The sequence below is a fragment of the Manis pentadactyla genome, chromosome 10, assembly GCF_030020395.1.
Source record: "Manis pentadactyla isolate mManPen7 chromosome 10, mManPen7.hap1, whole genome shotgun sequence".
In the NCBI taxonomy this organism is placed as follows: Eukaryota; Metazoa; Chordata; class Mammalia; order Pholidota; family Manidae; genus Manis; species Manis pentadactyla.
In genome coordinates, this window is record NC_080028.1 from 109,011,972 (window position 1) to 109,032,498 (window position 20,527).

The 20,527-nt window shown below is 46.7% G+C and overlaps 1 pseudogene; it reads left to right on the top strand.

The window, feature by feature from the left end:
* Nucleotides 1-18,824, top strand: part of LOC130679399 (putative protein SNX29P2) — a 55,146-nt pseudogene extending 36,322 nt beyond the window's left edge.
* The last annotated feature ends 1,703 nt before the right edge of the window (nucleotides 18,825-20,527 follow it).

Below are 20,527 nucleotides of genomic sequence, written 5' to 3' on the forward strand. Positions count from 1 at the left end.
GGCGCTGGGTTCTCTCAGGTGTGGATGTGGTCTGGATATTGTCCTGTGTCCTCTGGTCTTTATTCTAGGAAGGGTTGTCTTTGTTATATTTTCATAGATATATGTTGTTTTGGGAGGAGATTTCCGCTGCTCTACTCACGCCGCCATCTTCCGCCCCCTCTACCATTATCCATATTATTAAATCCTTACTTCCTCTAGTGCGGTTACATATCTAAATGTAGAAAGATGTTGCAGAAGCAAAGATTAATTTTAAAATTAATCAAAAATGAATTGAAAGTGGTTGAGAGCTCTGCCTATTTTTGGCTTGGAATTGGTGCATTTTGTAGCCATTGGAAGCCCTAATAGTCTATATAGGTTGTAGTGTGGAAAAATGAGTCATTTTACATTTGCTGGAGGGAGAAGGAAGACTAATAAAGCTACTGGCTGTCTTAGTCTCTCTGGGTGGCTATAGCAAAGTACCAGACTAAGAAGCTGGTTTCCACACCAGCTGTTTCATTTTGCATTCCTACCAGCAGTGCAGAAGAGCTCCAATTTCTCCACATCCTTGCCAACATGTGTTAATATTATTATTATTTTGGATAATAACCATTCAAATGGGTGTGAAGTGGTTTTGATCGATTCTTTCTTGCAGTTGCAGATTTCTCTCAAAAAGTAATTCAAGAGCGCCCCACCCAGGTCAGCTGGACTGTGCCCTCCCATCAGTGTCCCACCTGTAGTTCTGAGTCTGTCTTTCAGCAAACACACATGTCGCACTCACTACCTGTTTTGTTTCCTTGACTGTCTCTCTCTCTATGGCCGAGGACTGCATCCATTCTCACGTGTCCTTGTAGCTTCACTGTATTGAAAGATGCCTTGCCACCAAAAGCCTAAATTCAAAATGATGACTTGAGGACCCAGACTTCAGGAGGTGCTGCTGGTTTTCCCAGGAAGCCAAACCCCACCCTCTGCTGTCTGTACAGCTTCACAGTCAGTTGAAAGCAGGTGTTCTTAATGTATATACACCTCCAACTGAAATTAGAGAAACCAACCTCCACGATCCTCCGTGGGGCTTTTTGAAAACGGTTGATTGCATTTAACTCAAAGCAGAATTTATATTTGGTTCATTGAGTCACTTTGGGTACAACTTCATTTCTGTAGAAAGTTAATTTTGGAGGAAGCTGCATGTGACAGGAGAACCCTGGGCCCATCCTTTGGTTTGTGAGGGGAAGTCCACTTCCTCACCCATCTCTGTAGGGTTTCAGTTCCGCCTTTGTAGTTCTCTGTTGTATTCATGAACTTGCAAATGAGCTAGTTCTGGTTAGAGAGATCTTGGAAGGTATGTTTGTGGAAAGTGCAAAGAAAATGCTGGGTTCTGTCCGGGCTGGTGATATAAATGTCTAAAAGCTGGTAGGCCACTGCTTGCCTTAGGGAGGGAGCCAGCAGCCAGAGTGCCAGCCCCTTGGGCAGGCTGTTAAGCTGTGAGTCACTAGATTCTGGGGACATCTGCAGGGTTCTGGGGAGGGTTCTTGACAGCTGGAGTGGCTGTGGACTGGAGCCAGAGGCTTTTTATTAAGGAGCACAGAACTGTCCCTGCATGTTAGGGTCTGGATGCCTCTAACATGGATGAACCTTGAAAACGTTATGCTAAGTGAAAGCAGCCAGATACAAAAGGTCACTACTGTGTGATTCCCTTCATGAAGTGCCCAGAATAGATCCTAGAGACAGAAAGTAGACTAGAGGTTACTAGGGGCTTGGGGAGGGGAGAATGGGGGCGTTTTTGTTACATCTGGAGGTGGATGTGGTGACAGTTGCCCAACATTGGGAATGTACTTCGTGTACATTGTACTGTGTACACTTAAAAATGGTTAAAGTGGTAAATTTTTAAAACTTTAAAATTTTTTGAAATTTTGGTATCATTAATCTACAGTTACATGAAGGACATTATGTTTACTAGGCTCCCCCCTTCACCAAGTTCCCCCCACATCCCCGTTCACAGTGACTGTCCATCTGTGTAGTAAGATGCTGTAAAATCACTACTTATCTTCTCTGTGTTGTACAGCCCTCCCCGTGCCCCCCCCACACACTATACATGTTAATCATAAGGCCCTCTTTCTTTTTTTCCACCCTTATCCCCCCCTTCCCACCCGTCCTCCCCAGTCCCTTTCCCTTTGGTAACTGTTAGTCCATTCTTGGGTTCTGTGCTTCTGCTGCTGTTTTGTTCTAAAGTGGTAAATTTTATTATGTGTATTTTACCACAATTTAAAATAGAGGAAAAAAAAAGCATACATACTTTGTACAAGTCTTCGTGGTGTATGGTTCATATTTACACCCGAGTTCTGTGTTCTTGTCCAGGAGGCAGTCTTGTTGCTGGTTGGGGGCTGGCACACGTCCCAGCTACAGCGCCTATTGGAAACTGCTTTGCTAAGCCGTTCATGCCCTGTAGTTAGGCTCATCCAGATTGGAATGCAGCTGGGCTTTGGGAGTGACCGTGCCCACCCAGGTCTCAGGCTGGAATATGGAAGCATGTGGTTTTCTGTCTGCTCCTGGAATGGCTGGTACCATGTCGGGCTGATTCTGTTCATTTCCGACTTCAAGGCACTCCCCTTTTCTTCTTTGGCTTAGTAGAATCCTGCTTTTGCTTGGGGTTGTGGGATGCTCTTCTCGGGGTACTGGATCATGAGTGGTTAAACTAGTCTTGACATTCTTTCTCTGCTCCCTGTGGTTTTTCAGGATTACTTAGCCTTGTGGAGAAAAGGGGTGATAATGCTGGCTTTATCTAGTCCTCTTTCTTTCTGCTCCGACTGTGAATGTGATGCCAGAGTGGGTGATGGTCCTCTGAGACAGTGAGGTGCAGGTGAGTATTGGGGTTCTACCCATGACAGAGCATTTGAACTAGCTTTCTACTTCCAGACTAAGTAGATGAGAGGAATAAACCTTCTTTGTTTTTTAGGAGTGTAGCTCCTTGTGTTTGGGTTTTCTGTTTCTTGTTGAGCAGAGCTTTTCTTGTTTATTTTTTGGGATGCATCTGCCTCTTCAGTGCATGCAGGCATTGCTCAGTGCCTGGCATGTTATCGGTCCTCTATAAATGCTTGTGAATGATTGAAAAATACACCCTATCTTCCTGCATTAGGGTTCTTCTGGTTGCAAGTGACAGCAAGCCACTTAGACTTCAGCAAAAAGGGGCACATGTTGACTCAAGTAAGAAAACTAGGGGTTGAGTTGGATCGAGGGGCTCAGCATCCCCCACATCTCTCTCAGCCCCCCTTCTGTCTGGGTTGGCATCTTTCCCAGGTAGGCTCACTCTACATGATTATGATTATTGGAGCTCCTATTTCTAAAATAGTGGTCAGAAAACTTCTTCCTTAAGGATCAGATAGGATTTTAGGCTTTGTGGGGTAGCATCTCTGTAGTAACTTCCCAGCTCTACCTTCTTAACAGAAAAGCAGCCAAAGACAGTATGTAAACAGATGGCTGTGACTGTGTTCCAAAAAAACTTTATTAACAAAACAGGTGGTGGGCCAAATGTGGCCCTCTGTTCATTGCTTGCTGACTTCCATTCTTGAAGGAGACAAGGCCTGTGTCCTAGTGGTTCACGTAGAGGTTGCACGGAAGACCAAGTAGTCCTGGGCTGGGACTAGGATGAGGCCAGTGAGGTACTCACTTCAGCCTCAAAATTGATGGGAGCACCAAAAACTCAGCTTTCAAGATGAATAATATTTTCATGCAGTATTAAAAAAATCAAAATTAAAACATAAAAGTCATGATGCACAAAATATCAAACAAGGGCCAGGATGAGGGTGGGTATGAGGGAGGCCACGCATGGCGCACACCCTGCTGTGGCCAGGTCATTGCCCAGCCTGAGTTGCCTGCCTGCCCATCCCCGTGGGAAGGAGAGATTGATAGTGCTGAAGGCAGTTTCCCAAGGAGCATGGTTCCCCTTTGGTTCCCGAAGACGGGCGGGATGCTGCTTGCCTACTGGCGTCCTTGGCACTAAGCACTTTCCATGTAAGCTCTATTTTCCTGTTTTTCCCTTTATACCAGACAGCATTTTACAGATGAGGAAAATGAAGGGCAAAATAAGTTACCCAAGGTCACACAATGCCTAAACTGATCTTTGAGCCCGAGTTTTTGTCCTCTTTGGCCTCCAATGTATGAATTCTTGCATTATTGACCTCGATTAAAGTTGAGCCTGTTAGGAACCTTACCAAAGGCCCTGTGCTGTCTATCGGTCACCCTCTATTAACAAGTGACTCCCGGTAGCTCGCTTCAACACTCCCTTCCTGGATCTTGTTCTTGTTGGCAGATGCCTTTCAGGAGTCCAGAGAAGAAGAAGCCCTTGCCCACTTTTGGAATTAGCCTCTTGTTTCAAAGCAGTGAGAGATTGGTATGTATTTCCAAATTAAAGTATGGACACTGCAAGTGTTAAGTGGCAGGTGAGCTGCACTTTAAATTGGCCACATTAATTCTGGCAGTGGAAGCGGAGCCCCCCTGGGATCATCCTTATCATCGTCAGCATCGCTCTGGCAAGCTTTAGAAGGATTCTGTAGCAGTAGGCAACTTGCAAAATTGAAAGGTGAAAACACACCTCTAAGTGTTTCATGTGTGTTCAAGGTCAGAGGGAGGTCACTGCAGTCCTCAGGAAAGGCAGGATGCAGGTGGGAGTCACTTGATTTGGGTTGTGATGGAGTTACAAATGGATTTACACACTGGTTGATGTGTTTCAGAACAAGGTATTGAATAACCCAGGTCCCCTGCCCTGGTTTCTGAGAGAGGCTTCCAGTGGAACCAAGGCAGTAACACTCTTGTACGGTGTGTGCTGATCTTATGGGTTTGGGGAGGGGATTAGTGTGTCATTTGGGGACTGACAGAGATGGCAGTCCTGTGTGAACTGCCCTGTTGGTGGTGTTTCCAGTCCCTCTTGAGATGTTTATTTGAAATGATCCTAGAGGTTGGCTTGACCTGCAGGTGTGTATGCTCATATGCATATACATTTAGATGCTGTTAACAGAAATGGGAAAAGAGGAAATGACACAAATGCTCTCGTATAAGAAAGTAATTATTAAACACATGGTGGTTGGTCGTCATGGGCTGGGCCTTGTGCTCAGTATTTTACCTCCTGTTCTCCATGGACCTCCAAACCCAGGTGTTTCTTTACTTGGGGGCTTATTTTAAGGAGGAGGAATTGAAGCTTAGCATGGTTGAGTGACCTGCCCAGGGTCATTCCTTGCCTGACCTCCCCCACCTGTCATCCTGTCTGCTAGATGGGATGCTTGTTAGGGACGTGTCCTTCTTGTCCCTCCTTGGCAGCCCACACCCTTGCCCAGATCGTGGCTCCTAGGAAGAATGCAGTCTCTGCTGATATAACTGAACTGAAATATCAGCATGAGCTTTTGTTGAGCTGGTGTTTGGTTTGTGGAGATGTGTGTATTTGTATCCTTCTGGAAGGAAGACCAAAGATCTTTTCATATTTTCAGAGGGGTCTATGAGCCTGTTTAGCTCCTGGATTAGAGTCCCCATCTGGCCGCAGAGACTCAGCATATTCTCTCTTGGGGTAGTAAGCAGTTGTGAACATGATAATTTCAAAGGAAGCAGAGCCTTCCTTCCCTTGTGTGTGGGAGGGCAGCGTGAGGTAGCAGTTTGCAGTCAGCTGTCTCCAGCCTCTTCTGCTGGGCCACTTGCTGACTGTGCATCACTGCACGAGTCACTTCACTTGTCTAGGCCTCGGACTTTGCCTTTGAGATGGAGACAGCCTTGGGGGTTGTGAGAACTGGGGTCAGGTGTAAAGTGTTCAGTGCAATGGCTGGTATGTAGTTAATGCTCAATAAATAGTAGTGGCTGTTGCTTTTGGTGTTATTATTATGAAAAATAACATGAAAAATAGCATGAAAAAGTGTTGATGAGCCAATGTTAAGTAAAGAAAATTGATCACAAAATTAGATATGCACAAGAATTATGACTAAGAAATGTGTGTGAATCAACAGGTGGGATGTGAGAAGATAGAATGACTGTTCTGTGGATAAAGACAAACTTACTTAGCTTTCCCTAAAGCCTTAAGTCTCTTCCTATTCTCAGATCTATGGCAGTCTCTCCTGGGGAGCTAGGAATGAGAACAATTAGTTATATACAGATGTTCAAAGCAGTATATAGTGAAAACTGGCAATATATCATGTTCCCAGCAGTAGAGAAATAAATTATATTTAACTGGAAAACCATCAAAAATCATGTTTTCAAAGGTCTTTGAATATTACAGGAAAAATGTTTATGATCTAGATAAGAAATAAACCAGGATACAAAACTATATATATATGTATGTGTATATATATATATATATATATATGTACATCACACACACACACACTCACTATGATGGCATATGAAATTCTGATGACTGTCTAACAAACCACACGCTTCGAGGCCTAAAGCCACGTGAACTAATTTTCTCACAGTTAGGGAGGGCAGAAGTCCACAGTCAGTCACGCTAGGCTAAAGTTACGACAATGATGGCAGGGCTGCTTCTTTCTGGAAGCCCTAGAGCAGAATCTCTTCTTGCCTCCTCTGACTTCTGGTGGCTTCTGGGATTCCTTGGCTGTGGCCCCATCATCCCCCTCTTGGCCTCCTCGGCCGTGTTGCCTTGTCCTCTTATACCTCAGATCCCCCTCTGCCTCCCTCTTTTAAAGACTGGAGATTACAGTGGGTCCACAGTGACTACCCAGCATAACCTCCCTTTCTCAAGACCCTCAATTTAATCACCTCCACAAAGTCCCTTTTGCCATGTAAGTTAACATTCACAGGTTCCAGGGATTAGGATGTGATTATATTTGGGGGCCATGATTCAGCCTATTGCAGATGTCAGTTTTGTATAAAACAGAAAAGTACAGGAGAAAAGACTGGAAGGAATACTTGACAATGTATTTTCATTTTCTAGGGACAGTGGTCATCCCTAGATAGTAGATTGGGGGGTCATTGTTATGTTTGGCATACTCTCTGGTGTCTTCCTTTTCTGTGTTAAGGAAGTAACTCTTAAAATCCTCAAAACTAAAGAAAAAAAAAATCCTCAAAACTGCCCAGAGACCATTACCCCAGTGCGTTGTCCGTCTCTGTTGGTGAGCCACAGCCTGTCCACTGTCTCCGCAGAGCCGGTGTTCTGGTTCTACGTGAAGGAGGTCCTCAACAAGCACGAATTGCAGCGCTTCTGCTCCCTGCGCCACATCACCTCCGACGTGGGCCGTGGCTGGGCCTGGCTGCGCTGCGCCCTCAACAAACAATCGCTGGAGCGCTACCTGCACATGCTCCTGCCCGACCGCCGCAGGCTCAGGTACCCGATGTGGGGCTGGGAGGGCGTGTAGCCAAGGGGTTAGAGTCGTGCAACCTGCAGTCAGCCTGCCTAGGTTTGCATCCTAGTCCCTCCCTGTGGGGCAAGTGGGTTCCCCTTCAAGAGCCCCAGTCGTTCAGCTGTGCTATGAGGCATTTGCTAGGAGGGTAACTGGAACTGCCTGTAAAGGGTTCAGCATGGCTCCTGTGTGTAGCGAGCACGCTTGACGCTGTTACTGGTAAAGCCACAGGTGTGCAGAAGTTGGCTGTCTTAGGACACAGTGAGCTTTTAGTTTGGGCTTCTTTCAGATTCAGAGCTTCTTTCTCTTTAGATGTGGGGTATTTAGGACTCGGTTTCATATTTGGTCTTTCCATGTGTGCTGGGTTCTTTACAACTTCTGGATTTTTGAAGTTACTTCATCCCAAACTGACTAAAAAAAATATAGAAGTTTTATGTTGGGGAGAGAAGTCATTTGTCATTTCAGAAGAATGAATTCTATTATGTTTTCTTTTTTTCTTGCTCATAAACAAAAAGTTCACTCTGTCACTTAGTATAGGGCAGGCCACGCTGCCATAACAAACATCACGAAACTCCCAGTGGCTGAGATAGCCACATGCATTTCCTCTCCCTGCTGCAAGTCTGTCATGGCTGTGTAGGGGTTTCTCATCTCAGGGACCCAGGCTGACTGGAGGCTCAGTTTCTGTAAATGCTTTCACAATTGCCAAGGCAGGAATAAGGAATGTGGTTGAACAAAGCGCTGACTTTTTAAGCTTTTGCCTGCAGGGTTACTTCACTTTCACTCACATTTCATTGGCAGCAAGTCACATGGCCAAAGGCACGCTCAGCTTTGGGGAGTATGGCTGCCCCCAGCGATGTGGCTGAAGCACTGAATATGCATCAACCATAGTGCGGCCGGCCACATTCCCGTCAGAAATGCCTGACTGTTCTCTTTTTTCCTGTATTCATGATATTTATGATATCTCTGTCTTTGTCTCTGTCTCTGTTATTTTCCTTCTGAGAATGGTGGACAAGACATGTCATTTTGTGTCACCAGAGGGACAGTACTCGACCCTGTCCTGGTCCCTTGAGTAACTTCCGCATCAACAGTGCCCTGATCCTCAACTTTGAAATTTCATATAATTAAGTAATCTGGTGCTTCATTAGTGACATGGTGCATTCCTGTGATGTCATATGTTGCTGTGTGTTTCCTGCTCAAGTCTCCTCTTGTGTTTCTTCTGCTGCTTGTGGTCATCCAGGAATGATACCAGTCACTCATTAGGCATTCTGGAAGGGCACACTAAGGCTCTTACAAATACCCTCGAAGTTCTCCCGCGGATGTTGCCTGTGGCTCCTCGTCCAGTTGTGTGCCCAGATTGTGGGTCTGAAATGGGACGGATGGGGGCCAGGATGACTGGTACTGGCTGTACTTGTGTGCTGCTTGGGGTCTGAGGCGGGAGGCTGTGAATGTCTGTGTGTAAGCATTAACCAGCTTTAGTTATGGAGAACATACTCACGTTTCTTAACAATAAATTTTCTTGAAGCTCTTCCCAGCAGATCATTTGCAAGTAGTTCAAAGTTGTACACTCACTCTCAAGGCAGCCTTTAACTATGAACAATTGAAGTGAATCCAGCTGTTAAGGATCACACTTGATCTTACCTGAATCACTAGCCACTTACCCAACTCAGTGTGGGAAAACCAGATTAATTGACATGCATGAAAACTGGCTCAGATTTTTAAAGAATTACAATTTTGGAAATCAGAGGTATGGTTGCAAAGTGTAGTTTGGGCTTCCACTGATATTCTGCTGGGTGACTATTGAAAGTGACGCATCTCTGTTCTCTTTTTGTTAGTTGTATTCAGTCACCAGAGCAGCTAACGTGTCCAGTTGCTGCTGAGTTGCAGGTCACTCATCCCTGACGGTGCTTTAGTGAAACTGAGCTTTCACTCCATTAACTTAGAGTTCTCGGGCCTGGCAGGGAAGGAAGTCAGGGGTTGAGGGTATTTGCTTGATATTACTTAGCAGGGGGTTGGAAAGAGAGCTGGGGAATTGCACTGGGAGACCTGCTTTGAGCTCCGGCTGTACCATTTATTGCCAGATGACCTTGGACAGACCCTGTAGGCCTCTCTGAGCACCCCCACCCACCTCACACATACACACTGCCATTTGGATTTGTGGGGTTCTTTTTAGCTTCACAGGCCTTGTGAGGGATGACTTGGACTTTTGGGTCTGCAGCCCAAGCAGATGTTACATACTGGTGCCCTGGCTGATGGAGCCATGGAACTCTAATTTCGTTCTGAAATTGTCTCTCCTTGTGTTAGCCCAGTGAGGGGTCTTTCCATCTCATGGAGACACTGCTTGAGTGCAAGTCACCCCTCTGTTTGTCCCCTTCTCCTTTGCTGCTTCAGAACTATCATGTTTACATCTCATGCCTATTTCAGCACTCTGAAGCTCGGGGGACCCTAGAGATCTCAGGGGACCAGTGAGGAAGTCGTAGGATATGTGTTCAACCCTTTGTTTATAAAGGAAGCTTCAGTCCAGCAGCCACCTCATATACCCACTCTGGGATGACCAGGCATGCATTTTCCAGGGAGCCATCTAATGGGATTGTCTGGCTAATGGATGCAGAGAACCACTATTCAGAGCTTTTTCCCTTTCTCTTTCAATTTGCAGCACTTTTTAGGAAGACTGGTCTTTTGTGATGGATGAAGAAAGATCTAGCATGCTTCCTACCATGGCAGCTGGTAAGCCTGGCCAAGGCAAGGGGTGATGGGCCCTGTGAGGCTTGGTGAGCAGAGGCTGCCTGGGAGTGAATTTATAACTCCAAGGGATGCTGTGGTTTTCCCCATCCCTGACCAACTTCATGAGTCACTTGCCACTGTCCTTCCTTTAGCGTACTGAGCATTGAGTCCATTTCTCTAGAATTGATAGTCTGGCAGGGAGAGCATGGGATCGAGGGGGTTTGGGCTGTGGCTTTGCAAGTGTAATATAAAGATCTGGGGAATTGGAGGTGGGAGACCTGCCTTTGAAGCCTGGCTCTACCCCTTACTGGCTGGTGCAGACCCATCACCTTTGTTACCTTTACTTTTCTCCTGTGCACGGGAAAGGTGGGGATCCGGTAGCATAGCAGTCCCTGTAATGGGGCCGTGTGATATGGAGTCATGTACGTAATTTGCCAATGTGGAGACCCTGGACTGATGTCAGCTGGTGAATTGTTAAATTGCTTATCAAAGGATGAACCTGACACAAGTGGGTAACCTGCTTCTTTTTTCCAAATCCTTTGTTGCCTCCTCTTTTTTTGTTCTCCTGAAAGTTTTTGCCAAGTCCCAAACATTGAAAGTTATGTTAGTTTTGTCCACTGAAGAGGAAAAGTCAGGGGGTGACCATGATTCCTTCTGTGGGCTATGGGATACCAGTTCAAGTTTTTATGTAAAGTAATAATAATGATAGTAATAATGATATTGGCACACAGTTTTTGATTGCCTCTGAGCCGAGTGTTTTTTGTGGGTGATGATCCTTAATAGTTACCCTGTGAAAGAGATATCGTTGTCTCCATTTCACAGGTAAGGAAACGAAAGCTCAGGGAGGTTATGAATGGCTTGACCAAGGCCTCATAGCTAGTAAGTGGCAGTGCTGGGATTCACCCCAGGCAGTCTGACTCCCAAACTTACGACTTATCCTCCCCTTGGTTGACTTATTTGCATTTGTCTTCCTGACAGAAAGGGAGAGAATTTGGAAAGATTCAACATCTGTGGTGGCTGGTGTCTTCTGACCCCGATTTTGCAGGAGGTCTTTATTAACATTTAAGATCAGCGTGTACTGTACCAACTGCAGCTTGTTTATCGTGTTGGGGTCACAACTGGGTTTTCAACAGCAGACACTCCAGACTTTCCTCTTTTCCTGGCAGGTTTGAACTCTATACTCTTTGCGATTAACATTGACAACAAGGACTTAAATGGTCAGAGTAAGTTTGCTCCTACTGTCTCAGACCTCCTGAAAGAGTCAACGCAGAATGTGACCTCCTTGCTGAAGGAATCCACGCAAGGAGTGAGCAGCCTTTTTAGGGAGATCACGGCCTCCTCTGCAGTCTCTAGCCTCATCAGACCTGAGCAGGAGACCGACCCTCTGCCTGTTGTGTCCAAGCATGTGACTGCCGGTAAGTGAGAAGGGGTGTGCGAGGCAGAGCAGAGGGGGTTGGGTGAAAAGATGACAGACTGGGGCGAGGTGGGCACGACTCGCATCTGAAAGTGCCGAGGGGAATGAAATCTGATGCACCTGTCTGTCCAGGTCATGTTTGTGTTTATTTGTCTTGCCTTTAATTTGTTTGGAAGGGACCTGAGAGCCTTCCAGAAATGTGGTGATGATAAGGTAGGAGAGCAAACAGCTCAAATGAACAAAGTAAAGGTCGGGGTGGGGTAGTCACATGAAGCCAGGTGAGGCTGCTCTTCATTTATTCCCATCCATTCTTCTGTTGTTCATTTATTGCATGCTGAGTAAGACAATTACTAGCATTTAGCCTACAGTTTCCTTTGGGATGGGTGGGGGTAGACATTTAATGACAAATTATACAAATAATTTGTTATCCTTCTGGCAAATGTAATGGAAGCCAAGCGTAGGGAGCTATGGGAAATGCATGCTGTTAAGGGATGACATTTCAATGGAGGCTACAGGGAAGGGAGCAGTTGAGCAGCTTTGACTCTAGGCCACCAGGAGGCAAGAGAAAGTTGATTCCACGAAGATTAATTTTGAGAGAAGTTTATAATACCCATGAGCCTTCGGGGACACCCAGAATGTTCTTGCAGCAAAATTGGAAATTTGGGGTTAAGTTCTTAGTCCTAGTATTCTCAAGTCCCTTGAGCAAGGCAGTAATCATGGTCATCTCTCTGGAATTATTGATGGTGAAAATGCAGAATCTCATGGAGTGTTTGGTATATACTGGCTTTATCTGTCTTGCCTTCTTCTCCAGCAGAGACCCCATGAGAACAACCTAAGACTGAGGACTGTTGTGGACTTTGCATGGCAGAGACCCTGAAACTTGTATACCCAAAGATGTGTTCTTTCCGTCCATTCTGGGGACTCTGCTTTGTTTGGGAACATTGCCTCAGGGTGTGATACTTGGGGAGCATCACCACATCACACCTTGGTTTAGATGGAATGGAGTCTTTTGAATCAGCTCACAGTATCTCACTCCCATATTTGATGATTAACATGGGTGAATAAACTGGCTCATCTAAGTTCTGGTTACCACAGCAATCTTGATTTCAGTTTTAGTTAGCCTTTGCTGTGTAACAAAGAGCTCCAGAAGGTAGTGGCTTAAAACAACTGCAATTCAATATTTTTTAATGAGTTGGCAGGATGGTTCTTCTGTTGGTTTCACTTGGCTCCCTTCTGGGGCTGCATTGAGCTGGTGGCCAAGCTGGAAGGTCTGTGATGGCCCCACTCAAGTGTCTGGAATTAGTGTTCACTGTTGGCTGGGGTGGCTGTATATGGCCTCTCATCCTCAATAAACTAGGCTAGCTTCCTTCCATGGTAGTTGCAGGGTAGCATTCCAAGAGGGCACAACACGTCTCGATGCCTAGGCTGTAGAACTGTCACGCTGCATTATGTCTGCCACGTTCTGTTGGTAAAAGCAGAACACTAAGCCAGCTCACATTCAAGGGGGTAGAGAAATAGACAGCATCTGTGAGGGAGGAGCAGGAAGGTCCCATTGTCAGGGGCATTGGGTAGAAATAGGAGGAATTGTAGCCATTGAACAATTGATTTCCACCCTCAAACTGGTTTTCTTGGTCTCATCTGCCAGCCATGAGAGTATTTTCCAAAGTGAACAATGAAAATCATTTCTGTAATGGTAGCATCCTTTGAATCAAAGTTTTAGAAGTATTGCTTAGAAGGAACAATTTTAATGTATTTTATTTAAATCGTATTTGTGTAAATCAGAACATCCATTTTGTTCCACCTCAAAGATTACAAAAAAATATGAATTTACCTTAAATTAATTTTTTCAGTAGAATAACAGAGGACTTTCCACAATCTAGAGGCAAAAATGGTTTGATCCTGTCTTTATCTTGCCTACTTTTTCTTATGTCTTATCCTTTCTTTTGCCAGATGCCAGATGTAAAAAGGAGCGGACGAAGAAAAAGAAGGTGACCAACATCTCATCTGATGACGAGGAAGATGAGCAGAACTCTGGGGAGGTTTTCAAAGATTCCTGGGGCAGGGGAGAGCTCGGAGGAGAACTCTGACCGCTCCTCGGTCAATGTCATGTCAATCTTTGAAAGCCCCTTTGGGCCAAATTCCAACGGAAGTCAGAGCAGCAACTCATGGAAAATTGATTCTGTGTCTCTGAACGGGGAGTTTGGGTACCAGAAGCTCGATGTGAAAAGCGTCGATGACGAGGACGTGGACGAAAACGAGGACGATGTGTACAGGCACATGTCGGGCAGGAAGTGTGCGGGCCACTCGGAGTCCCCTGAGGAGTACGTTGCACTGGCACTTTTAGCAGAGGGGGTGGTACATTCATTAACTCATTGCTCTCTCTTTCTGCACTATTGGGTGAAATAAGGCCGCAAGTTTTTTTGTGCTTAGGGCACCATTCATTTTTCAGATCTCCATTTAGGAGGAAGGAGTGTGCACTTGCTCTTCTCCTGATCTGGGGAAGGGTAGTGTATTTGAAGGCACTTCCCCCAAAGTTGGTGTCAAGAAGCATGCCTTGAAATTCTTGCTTTATACATACATCGTTTGTTTCCGTTGTTTGGGTTTTCCTCACATCTCTAACTTTCCACTACCCAGGGGAGCTCAGGAGAAAGGCAGGGTTATACTAGAGAATAGTTGTGGGCTGGTAACTTCTCTGTTTATCTATAAGGGTGTGAACCGCGCTCATTCACTGTGCCTGCTGCTTTAGCACTGGGCATGCAGTAGGTTTATACCTGCGGGAGGGGCTGGATGCACAGGAAGGCACAAAGCAGGAAAGGGTAGTTAAGAGCTTGGATCTTGGAATCAAGACAAGCTGGGTTCTCATTTACTTGCTACGTGGCTTAGGCTGGCCAAAGTGGGCTAAGTTACTCCACCTGCTGAGCTTCAGGCCTCATCAGAGACCTGGGAGGGAAACAGCACCTGCTTTGTGGAGTTGTCAAGTTGATGGGCTACTTCCTGTGTCTGGGGCCTTTGGCACTTGGCCTGGTATGTTGAGGAAGGTGACACAGGTCAGCTGCTGTTATGCTGCTCTTGTGAGATTTCCTGTGCTTGGTTTTATCTTCATGCCAGATAAGCTAGTTACCTCTTCATATAGGCTTTACAGTGAACAGTGCCACCCTAATCATGGCCGACTTCCAGAGTGTGAAGTGAAGATGCTGAGACCCCCTGGTCTCGTCAAGGGGGACAGCATGTCTCCAGTCCTCAGCTTTTCATCTTCATGTTTTAGTATGATTTTTTTTCCTTCTCATGAGACTATGCCTGCTTTTGTTTTTCATTTTTACTTATGTCCTCATTCACATGGATACCTGCATTATTGATCATCCGTAATATGCCAGGCGTGGCAAGCTACTTGCTAACTTTATCGTAATTATTAGAGCTGCCCTGGGAGGTTAGTGGGAGTCACTTCCACTTGATGGATGAAAGGACAGGATTCTGTAGAGAGCTCAGATTGGTTAGAGCAATTCCAAAAGCTGGGATTAAGGGTAGGTTATGTTGTGCTCCAAAGCTTATACTGTCAAATATTTTCCATGATTTTACATAATTGTGAATATCGATTGGTTGACATTCAGTCAGTTCAGTATGTCATGATTTGCTAAAGGTTCCCCCGTTGTTGAGTGTTTAAATTGTTGGCTTTTTTGTTTTGCTTTTTGCTTTTTTATTTTCAGCCATTTGGAAATGAGTCTTTTCATGCACAAGTTTTTTTCCTACTCCTGAAGTGTTTGTTAGGGCAGTGTCCCAACGCATTGCTTGAGCTCATGGGGTATGAATGTTTTATACCTGAGATCCAGGTCTTGTCACCTGCTGTGTTAGTCAGGTTCTCAGGGAAACAGATCCAGTAGGATATGTGTGTATGTCTGCACAGGTGCAGTACGTCCCCTTATACATGGTTTCAGTTACCCACAGTCATTGACAGTCCTGAAGCAGGTGATCGTCTTCTTGACGTTTTTTCAGGTCAGTAGTAGCCTAACACTACGTCATAGTGCCTATGTCACTTCATTTCATCACATAGGCATCTTATTATCTCACATTATCATCAGAACAGTGAGTACAGTACAATAAGATGTTTTGAGAAAAGGAGAGACCACAGTCAAATTTTATTACACTACATTGTTATAACTTTGCTATTTTATTACTAAAATTAGTGATTTTTTACCATGCCTGATTTATAAATTAAACTTTGTCATAGCCATATATGTCTAGGAAAAAAATATGGCTTGGATAGTGTTCCATTCTCTGCTGTTTTAGGCATCCAGTGGGAATCTTGGAGTGATCCCTCTGGAAAAGCATGGAACTGCTGTATACATGTATGTACCTGCCTACCTCCCTCCCTACTTCTCTCTATCTAGAGATACTTATTTTAAGGAATTGGCTCATGTGATTGTTGAAGCTTGACAAATCAAAATCTGCAGGTTAGGCTGGCAGGCTGGAGCCTAGGGAGGAGTTGTAGTTTGAGTCCAAGAGCAGTCCGATGGCAGGGTTTCTTCTCCTCTGAGGGATCTCGGGCTTTTTCTATCGAGACCTTCAACTGCTTGGGTGAAGCCCACCCAAAATATGGAGGGTGATCTGCTTTACTCACAATCTACTGATTTAAAATGTTAATCCCATCTAAAAAATACCTTCACAGAAATATCTAGAATAACTTTTAATCAAATACCTGGGTACTGTGGCCTGGCCAACTTGACACATAAAATTAACCATCACTGTTACATTTTGCTCTTAATCTGGTGACAGCTATTAAACCTTAGGAACACTTCCATCTATAGCAGGCCCTCCAAAATAGACTGTAGAGATTGTTTGTTGGAGGTAAATTCTCTCCAACAAGTTTCATACCTTTGTGGTCTGAACCACAGATAATGCTTATCTGGAAATTGTTTAATCCTGCCTTCAAATTTAAATGATAATCTTGCTGGATAAAGTAATCTTGGTTCCAGACCCTTCTGCTTCATTGCATTAAATGCATCATGCCACTCCTTTCTTGCCTGTAAGGTTTCTGCTGAGAAGTCTGATGTTAGCCTGTTGGGCTTTCCTTTGTATGTGATCTTATTTCTCTCTCTGGCTGCTTTTAATAGTCTGTCCTTATCCTTGATGTTTGCCATTTTAATTACTATGTGTCTTTGTGTTGTCTTCCTTGGGTCCCTTGTGTTGGGAGATCTGTGGATCCCCATGTCCTGAGAGACTATCTCCTTCCCCAGATTGGGGAAGTTTTCAGCAACTACCTCCTCAAAGACACTTTCTATCCCTTTCTCTCTTCTTCTTTTGGTACCCCTATCATGCAAATATTGGTCCATTTGTTTTGGTCACACAGTTCTCTCAATGTTCTTTCATTCTTAGAGATTCTTTTTTCTCTCTGTGCCTCAGATTTTTTGTATTCTCTTCTCTAGTTTCTTTTTCATTTATTGTCTCCTCCACCGTATCCAATCTGCTTTTAATACCTTTCATTGTGCTCTTCAAAGATTGGATATCCGACCAGAATTAATTCCTGAGTTCTTGAATATCTTTCCGTACCTCCATTAGCATGTTAACGTTTTTTATTTTGAACTCCCTTTCAGGAAGATTTATGAGGTCTGTGTTCTCTTTCTCAGGGGTTATATTAATTTTACTCTGAACCAGGTTCCTTTGGCGTTTCTTATTTGTATATGGCGCCCTCTAGTGTCCAGAAGCTCTACTCTCTGGAGCTGCTCAGCGGAGTGGTATTGGTGCCTGGAGAGAGGAAAGAGCTGTTTCCTTCTTCATGGCTGCTGTGCCTGTCCCCACTGCCTGAACCAGTGGGCCGACCACGCAGGTGTTAAGTCTCTATGCTTTGCATTTGTAGTTGCTGTAGATAGAGCTTCCCTCTGGCTGGCCTAACGCCAGGGTAGGGTTTGCCGGTTTGCGACCCAGATGGGGCTGGCCGGGAGAAAGGCTCAGTAGGCTGCCTATCACAGAGGGCGTCCTTGGAGCTGTGTAGCCAGCCAGGGAGCTGGAGTACGTGGAAATTGTGAAAGCTCCCAGCCTTCTGGCCAGAGTGCACCTGGACTACCTGTCCTTTCTCCTGAGCAGTAAGCTCTGTGCAATCCTTGCCCCTTTAGCAGCCTTCTTCTTAGGGCTTCCTTGTTAGGAAGTCTCTCAGACTGCCCACCTTTCTTTGGTCCCAGAGCAGCTGGATATGGATCCCTGCTTTCCACAAGCGGCTGGAATCTCAGTCTCTCCAGGAATTCTGCCTGTCTTAGTTTTCCAATTCCCTAGTTACGAGAGTCTCATGAAAGCACCATGAAATGTAGGTTTGTGCTCCCAGCGCAGATCTCCGCAGCTAGGAATTCAGCAGTCCCAGGCCTTCCACTCCCTCCCTGCTCCGTTTCTCTTCCTCCGGCCGTGAGCTGGGGTTGGGGAGGGGCTCGGGTCCCGCCGGGCCTCAGCTTTGGTACGTCACCCTGTTCTGTGATGTCTGCTGTTTTCTCCAGGTGTGTGCATGCTGGCGCAGTCCTTTCCTGTTGCTTTGTCAGGATCAGTTGTATTAATTATGTTTTCGTATTATATGCGGTTTTAGGAGAAGCCTCTGTCTCACCTCTCACGCCGCCATCTTTAATCCTGACGCTACACTTCTATTCCCGGCCCATGTCTCCTTCTGTTTTCAGCCCTGTCACGGCCTGGTTAGTTCCCAAGAGGCAACTTGTGGGAGGCCGGCAGATGCTCGTGGTGATCTGAGCCCTCAGGGGCTGTCCCCCCTGTCACACAGCTGTCTTCTTTCATCTTAGGCCACTGGATGGGCCCACCTGCCTCTCCGAGATACACACCTGGGCTCTGCTGCAGGTGCCCCATGGCGACATTGATGTCCTCTTTCCGGTCAGCGCAGTGGGCTCCTAGGCCCTGCAGGTGGGTGTTTCCTGCTTACTCTTTTCCTCCCATATGAGCTTTGGCTCCAAGAGCCTCAGGAGTGTCTGGGTTACCTGTGCAGGTAGGAGTGGGAGCAGGGAAGCTGGTTGAGATTAGAGATGACAGAGGATCTGGCTTCTCTTCCTGCTGAACCTGGGTGTTGTTAGATGCTCTTGTGAGTGAGTCACCCAGGAGGCCCAATCCTATTTTTTTTTCTCTCCAGTGATTTGTTGAGCGTGGTCATTCATGTACAAGATGACCGCAAATGGTGACCATTGTTTTTCCTTCTTAGGAGAAGGGAGGTCACAGAACCCGTAGCTGTGACGGTCTTGGCACTCTCTGCAGCATAGGGCCTGGGGATCAGGGCTTAGCTTGCTTGAAACCTGCCTTTGGATGGGTAAGCATTTCTGTCCCATTCCATGGGATTGAGTATGCTTTGTGTGGTTCCTTACTGTTTTCTTTAGCTAGAGAAGGTCACAGGGGCAGCGAGGTTTGGGGTGGGGAGTGGTGGTGGGGATGTGGATGAGCCCAGCTCGCCCACAAGGGTGCGTGCGAGTGTAGCCTGTATGGTGAATGTCACTGTGGAGTGGGCCGTCGCACTGCACAGCACACTGTCACACAGCACCACTGGCTGAGTGAGGCCTTGGTGCTGACACCTCTTTATGTGGGCACCCTGCTCATCTTCCCAGGGCCAGTTTTAGGAAGCCGTCAGTGATGGGGGCCCACCAACTGCTCAGGAAGATGTTGACATTGTGAACCGGATGATGGACTATTGTTCTTGCTGCTGTGTGGGGAACAGAAACCCACTCAACCCAGCTCAAGCGGAGGGGCAGGGCGGGGACAAGGAGAGGCAGCAGTCTGCGGTGGGGGTCAGGTCAGACCCCCTCTGGCAGTTGCAGGAGCTGGGTTGGGAGACCTCTCAGAGCAGTGAGTATTCCTGGTGGAACCTGAGGCTGATGGGAAGGGTGGCTGAGTGGTGTTATCTAATAGGCTCGTCTCTTTTGGAAGGTGCAGTCGGTGGTGAGAGTGACAGCCAACACTCATCAAACCCTCGAAGTAGGTCTAAGGCTGTAAGGTGGCCCGCGTGCACGCACCCACCCTGACCACAGCCCATGGGGCAGTGGTGGTTATCACTGTGTCCCCTTCCTCCCAGATGTGTGGTCACTGTTCCCCAGGTTAATGTGGGAAGAGATGAGGCACAGTGCAACATGACAGGGTATCTTGTGGGCGCCCGTGGGCTTGGGAGCTGGGAACTTGGAGTGGAGGGTCTCCTCACCTGGCCAGGTCACTCTGAGACCCCACACTCCCTCACGAGGCTGCCTGTACTCGGCTGAGGTGCAGACCTTCGCCGCAGCCACGGCCTTCCATAGCAGCCAGCAGGTGCTGGGTTCCGGCTGACTCTCCCAGAGGCGCCATCTGGTGGGCCCTGCTCGGGTCTGCAGGCCCCTCCTTCCACTCAGGTGGCGGCCTTGGTGCAGACGGCCCAGGACGGGGATGGTTATCTCGTCCCTTCAGTGGCAGTGTGCAAGCCGCGGGATGTCTGAGAAGGGGGCGGGGCTGCAGACATCACGTGGTCCTGAGGTGTGTTTAGGGCCCCTGACGTTCCCAGAGTTTATTCACGGCTTCCAGCTGAATCACCTAGTGTCAACCCCCGACCGAGGGTGTTTTTTTGTTGGCCTGTTCTGTTTCAAGTGGCTCCTTCATTTCTTAACTGGGTTCTTCCAAACTAGTAGTCCCTGGAGGCTGCTGGCTGGCTGCTCCTGGGACATGGCTATTTGTGGTTCACATTGGGGTTAGCCTTACCGAACCCAGCACTGTCTCTCCCTCGCTGGGCTCTCCACTGTCACCAGGGAAAGTGGCCTCTGGCAGGCCTCCAGAGTCATCGCAGGAAGGCGCCCCCGGCAGATTCCCAGGGTCCCATCTGTCTGTCAGCCTCACACACCCAGAAGCCCTATCTTGTCACTGCTGATGGGACTCTCAGTCCCAGCTTATCTTGGTTGTGTGCACCAGAGGTGGTGTGTGTGAGCTGGTCTGCCAGCTTTTCAATTTGCTACAGTAACAAAGCTGCCAGGTGTTTTGGAAGCCTGTGTCAGCCTGAGGGGCAAACCCGCCTGGGTGGGAACATCAGATGGGAAGGCACCGTGTTCTAGGGCCACACGAAGACACTGGAATCCGAGTGAGGGGAATCCGT